The sequence below is a fragment of the Akebia trifoliata genome, chromosome 1, assembly GCF_017979445.1.
Source record: "Akebia trifoliata isolate Shusen 1 chromosome 1, ASM1797944v1, whole genome shotgun sequence".
Taxonomy (NCBI): domain Eukaryota; kingdom Viridiplantae; phylum Streptophyta; class Magnoliopsida; order Ranunculales; family Lardizabalaceae; genus Akebia; species Akebia trifoliata.
The window spans coordinates 9,907,261-9,913,142 of record NC_141375.1 but is presented as its reverse complement, the minus strand read 5'-3'; the positions used below and the strand labels follow the sequence as shown (position 1 = coordinate 9,913,142).

At 33.0% G+C, this 5,882-nt stretch overlaps 1 pseudogene; it reads right to left on the bottom strand.

Annotated features, from left to right (window-relative positions):
- Window positions 1-3,205: 3,205 nt before the first annotated feature.
- LOC147410669 (dof zinc finger protein DOF1.7 pseudogene) lies at window positions 3,206-5,307 on the bottom strand (annotated as a pseudogene).
- Window positions 5,308-5,882: the final 575 nt, after the last annotated feature.

Here is a 5,882-nt window from a genome sequence, read left to right as displayed (position 1 = left end):
AATAGGACCTTAGAGTTTAGGACAAGTTTATCCTTAAAGGTCCCCCAAACTCTTATAAATAGGACCTCCATTCAAGGCAAAAGGGAGAAACTCATTTGGTGATTCAAAATTCTGCCCAAACCACTCTAAGCCTTCCTATTCTCTTAAAACCTCCCTAAAAATTCTTAAAAGCTCAACCCAAAAACAATAAGAAGAAGAAGAAAGAGAAGAAGAAAACTAAGGTGGGGTTAACAAGAGTATAGGTCTCTATAGACCTATATTCAACCTTTAGAGCTAATAGAAATAGTTAAAAAATGAACAAAATCTTTTGCATATAGTCTTGATTCCCACATAGTGTGATTCAAATCATGAACCTCACCAAATGATCAAACTAATAAATAAAGTCTCCCTAAGGAACACATAAACTTGTATTGAAGTTTTTGGACTGCAAATGAGGAAATCCATGTGGGTTTCCATCAAAATTCCAAGCTCACAAAAAGTTCTAGCAAGCACCTACTTTTAGTAAGGACGTGCTCATCATATTGATTTGTTCATTTTTCAAAATAAAATTATATCCTTAGTTGTTTTATAGTTTTCTTTGTTTACTTAAAAAAAAAAAAAAATTTATAATCTTTACCTATGGTCATATATTGGTAATAATCTTAGAATGGGTATGATAAGATGCCTAACACTTCCTTGTCCATCAACCGAATCTCCTTACCATAAATCTCTAGGTAGACCATTTCCCCTTATCTTTTGGATATGTGAGTCACTACAAGCCAACAAATCAGAATTTTAAAAAAATCTTTTATAGTGTCTATTCACACTTTAATTGAATGGTGACGACTTCTAAACCCATGTAGATGAACTCAAAATCTTTTCAAAGATTTCGAAGCCCGCATATCTATAATCAAGTATAAATTTTTAATAATAAGTTAATCCTATTTTTATGTAATGAGTAGTGATAATTTGACTCCACCATGTGGCATGCACAATTGCACAAATTTATGGGATTGTAAGGTTGTGTATCCCGAGGCATAAAGTCTATGGTTCTGGCACACCCCACACTATAGGGGAGTTGATCAAGTATGCCACGTGGGTGGAGAGTCATATTCGTATGATTTTTTTTTTTTTGAAAGTTCATTTTTAGGAGAAGATCACCAATACAACGTTGGGGAAAGATTTTCTATAGAATATTTTTTTGAGAAACTAAGTTTTTATTCCTTTTGGGATATTTACAATGTAGAAGGGGCCTTAATCTATTTATTTTTAGACTTGTTTCAAGTCAATAGGAGCAAGGATCCAAATAATTTTTGTGGGAAACTAGAATTTTTTTAGAGAACTCCATCGTTAGAGAGGCCTTCCAAGTAATTTTTTTTTTTTTAAATTTGGATTTTGAAATTTAAAAGTGGTAGTGATGGAAATAAAACTTCTAGTTTTTTGGAAACTAAATTTTTAGAAATCTCTTACTTAGAAAGGGTCTTCCAAGTTTTTTATTTTCCTTTATTTATTTATTTATTTATAATCTTAAATTTATCTAAAAGAGTGTTTTAAGTTTCTTGGACACTAAGAATTTTCAATGTAAGAACCATTAAATAAAAAGGTTTTCTTGGAGAGGGGCTTATCTCAAAGTGGAGGCCGCAATTGGATAAGTTGTCTTAGGGTTGAGCCGGTCTTGGTGTGGCTTCACGTAACTCATATTATGAAAAACCTTTGCATCAAGCCTCCCAATGAAGCACTAGACATTAACCTTGAAACTTTAGTTATTCAAAAATTCATCGAAATGCATTCATTATTTCATTTTAAAATACAAAAAATAAAGGTAATTTGATTATTTGTTATAAATTATTTTACAAAAATGTCATTGTTGTTCAAGGATCTATCCTTATTTTTTGTACTAAATATAAAATAATAAACACAATTAAAGGATGCTGTTGAAAATCAAAGTTTTAGGAGATGCTAACTTCCTCATTAATATTTTGGACGTTAGAAACCCCATATACAAGTTTAGGTTCGCTTGACTAAAGAAAAACATACAATCTTAATTGTGGAAGCACGAAATCCAACAATTGAGATTTATACATATTCGTTGATACTTGTTGCAAGGATAAGTTCTGATAGTTGGATTTTAAGTTTACATGATTAGAATCATGTATTTTTATTGAGTCATTTTTCATTATACGTAGGATTAAAATCTGTGAACACACGGAAAGAGACTCATATATATACACACAATCCTGATCATTAGAACATTAAACCTAACACCCGACATGTATTTTGAGATATGTGATAAGAAAAAAATACATGTATGATAATCAAGAAAAGACATATCTAAAAAAATTCATCACATACCTATAGAATAAATCTTAACATTAGGTTTCATGTTTTAATGGTCGCGTTTGTGTGTTTATGTATAAACTCATGTTCATGACTTGAACCATTGGCATAATTTGCCACCCTAACCTTAATTATATAACATACCAATCAATAACACAATGTACAACAAACTAAATAAGACAAACCAAACCGTAGGTTAACGATAATCTGACGCCACTCAACCTTTGATAGTTTCCTTAATCACTCACTCATAAAAATAATTTCTTTATATTCTGAAGACTTTTTTTTTAATTTTTTATGGATACATTTTTGTTAGAGAAACCTTTTCCTTCCTAAGATAGTGAGGAAAAAGGTGTTACTAAAGCCTCATTGACCATCATAAAGACCTCAAGATGCAAAAAAATGGATCTTGAAATATGTTACCAAAATGCCTTACTAAGCCTTATCCACCATCATAAAGACTCTGCGATGTGTAATACAAGACCTCGAGATTTGTTATGAATCTTGAAAACTTATTTTACAAATCACAATATCTTTTTGACAGTTAATGAGGCTTTAGTAAGACCATTTTGCCTCATTAGGTGGAGATTGAGAAACCTGCCTTCGAATCGAAGACAATAAAATATCAACAACAAATAGAGTCCCATCATATCCCTAAAGTCCACAAAGAAAATGTCTTAGAACTGCTTGAAAGACTTTGACAAAAAAAAACACATTAGGTCTAAAAAAAATTAATAACCTCCTCTCCAAACGTCTTTTCGTTTCAAATATCTTATTGTGAATTAGTGACTGTCATTCACAAAAGAAGGAAGAAACAAAGGAAGGAGCACACCAAAAAAGATTCAACAAAGAAATGAAATGAAACCAGGTGGTATAGAAAAAATCTCAATGAATAAAAATATGATTAATAGATTTATGATTAAATTTACAAAAAAAATGAAAAATCTAACGAGATATAGTGCTCTAAGAGACCAATTGCCTCACCTCGACTAGTCGGGCCCTCTGGTGGTGCAGAACGTATTAAAACAAAAAACCAAAAAAAAAAAAACAAACACAAAAAATCTAGTGCAAATAATGTTGTCTATAGTCATTTAGAAAGATTAATTACTAGCAATTCAAATCATGATTTTAAAACTCAGTTTCAAGTCTCATTCATACTAGATACCCGATTGTCTCAGACGAATTTTTCGATATATTTGGAACGTCTCGTTCAATAATGAGAAATTGAACGTGGGATTTTAAATCTTGTCCGATACATTAATTTGTCCGTCCATCTCGTCCACGCCTGATACCAAGATGATCGGTCTCGAAAGAGTTTTGAAACCTTGCCTCTAACACAATCTACTTGTATTCATATTATAATCTTAAAAAAAATTATAATATTAAGTACATGTTTACCTAAACATTCCCACAATCTAAATCTTTATGGTTAAATCTCTCTATAATACAGAGAAACAAAAGCAACACAATCCCAACAAAAACGGTACCACCACATAAAATACCAAAGTCATCTTAACAACATAAAATACTAAAATACGCTGGAGCTGTTTGAAAAGGCTAAAATACGCTGTAGTTAATCATCTCCATCAATAAGAAAGGAAAAGAAAGAAGCTTGAACTGTTCTAATCTTCTTTCTCTGATTTAGTTTTTGTTGATTTTTTTTTCCTTTTTGGAAATGTTTTCATTGAAATCTCGAACCTGGTGTGTAAATGGCGAGATCAGGCCAACAGCTTGAATCGCCGCTTTGGATCATCCCCAAAAAGCTCTCTGAATTGTGATTCCTCTGTAACTCCAATGTTGGGTTTCTCACAGAGCTCGAATTCTGTGATTGATCAATTAATTCTCCAAATTGCAGAGTTCGAACATTCGAACCATTCGGATTCAAACCCTCCAATAAATTCCCAAATTGCCCATTTGAAGCTAATAGAGAGCTGAAACTCCCTGTAATATCGAGCATCCTTCGGTCCTGATCGACAGACCCCATTGAAGAACTGTAGATTCTTGTTGGTTCAGGATTCTGCCCCACGTTTTGTGTCGAAGAAGATGAGCGTTTCGTGCTCGAAGAACGCTTTGTGCTCTTTCTAGTACCCCACCGACAGGAATGTTTCGAAGTGCACCCCCTTTAGTCCAATAGCGTCGGCAGTTCTTGCAGAAATAGCGAGGTTGGGAGAGATTGTAATTGTTGTAGTAGCAGAATTTGGTATTTGTGGAATCGCAACGAGGGCAGTTCAAGTGCTCTTGCTCTGGAAATTTGGGTTTGATCTGTTGAAATATTGTTGGATCTTGCATTTTTCAGAACAGATGGGTTTGAGTAATCTCTCTGTATGAGTGAAAATTGAGATGGTTTTCGAAGAAAATCTTTGAATTTTAATGATTTTGATGAATTGGGTTTGCAGAGATATGGGTTATGATTTTGAAAGAGAGAGAAGGAAGGCAGAAAAGTTGAGATTTTGAAGATCTGAATTGGTTTTTTTCTTTTAAAGATTTAAAAAGCTTCAACTGGGAGTGGAGGAAGAAAAAAAGAAGGGATTTTTTTAAAAAGATTCTCACAAGTGGGTTTCAGAAAATTCAGATTCTGCGAATCATAAATTGTCGATTTGCTTTATGCAGAGAAATAAAAACCCAGAATTTCTCAAGCTTCAAACTAAAACTTCATGAATGAACACAACAGAGAAGTCAAATCCCCAAGTGGGTTTCTCTCCAGGCAAGATTTCACAGAGAGAGAGAGAGAGAGAGAGGGTTTGAGTTTTTGGCAATCTTGATGTCGATTTGCATACTAGAGTATTAGTATTTGTGTGGGAAAGAGGAAATAAAACGTCAACAAAGTGAAGAATCGAATAAAATCAAGAATTCAACTCCTCTCTCTCTCTCTACTTTAGTCTAGCAAAAAGACTCTCTCTCTAGCTTTGCAGAACACGTCTCTCCACTGAACTTTCTCAGGGTTTCAGCAATCCCACTAATCTGTTTTACTTTTTAATACAAAATTAGTCTCTAATACTTCTCTATACATTATAATATGAATAATGTATATAATCCACTCGTACATCACCTCCAAAATAACTTGAAGTTAACGGATTTGGATCGAGTCTAATTGTGTTTGGGTTGTAATTATGTTGACCCATACATCCGATTACTTAAACGGGTCATATTGTGGTTAGGGACATCAACCCATTAACCCATTTTAATAATCAATCATTAACATATCAGGTTTGATTCTTGATCACGCGAACTTGACGTGTGACTCATTTGAAAACGACACGACCCCAATGCGTTACATGGATCCTGTTGTGTTACAGTTACTCATTTAATAAACAGAGTGGGATTCGGATTGGAAAATTTAATGACCCGGCCCACTGCCACCCTATAACTACTAACTATACATGATTTTAAAACTCGGAGAAATTTCAGTCTTCTCAAGTGCGTCATATAAATATAATTGATTTTAGTGTTTCTTATATAAATATAATTTTTTTTTAAAGAATTTTAAAATGAAGTAAATAACTTACAATTGTACCATTTTTTAATCTTATTTGTGTAAAGTGAGGTTATTTTAAAATGAGAGCTTT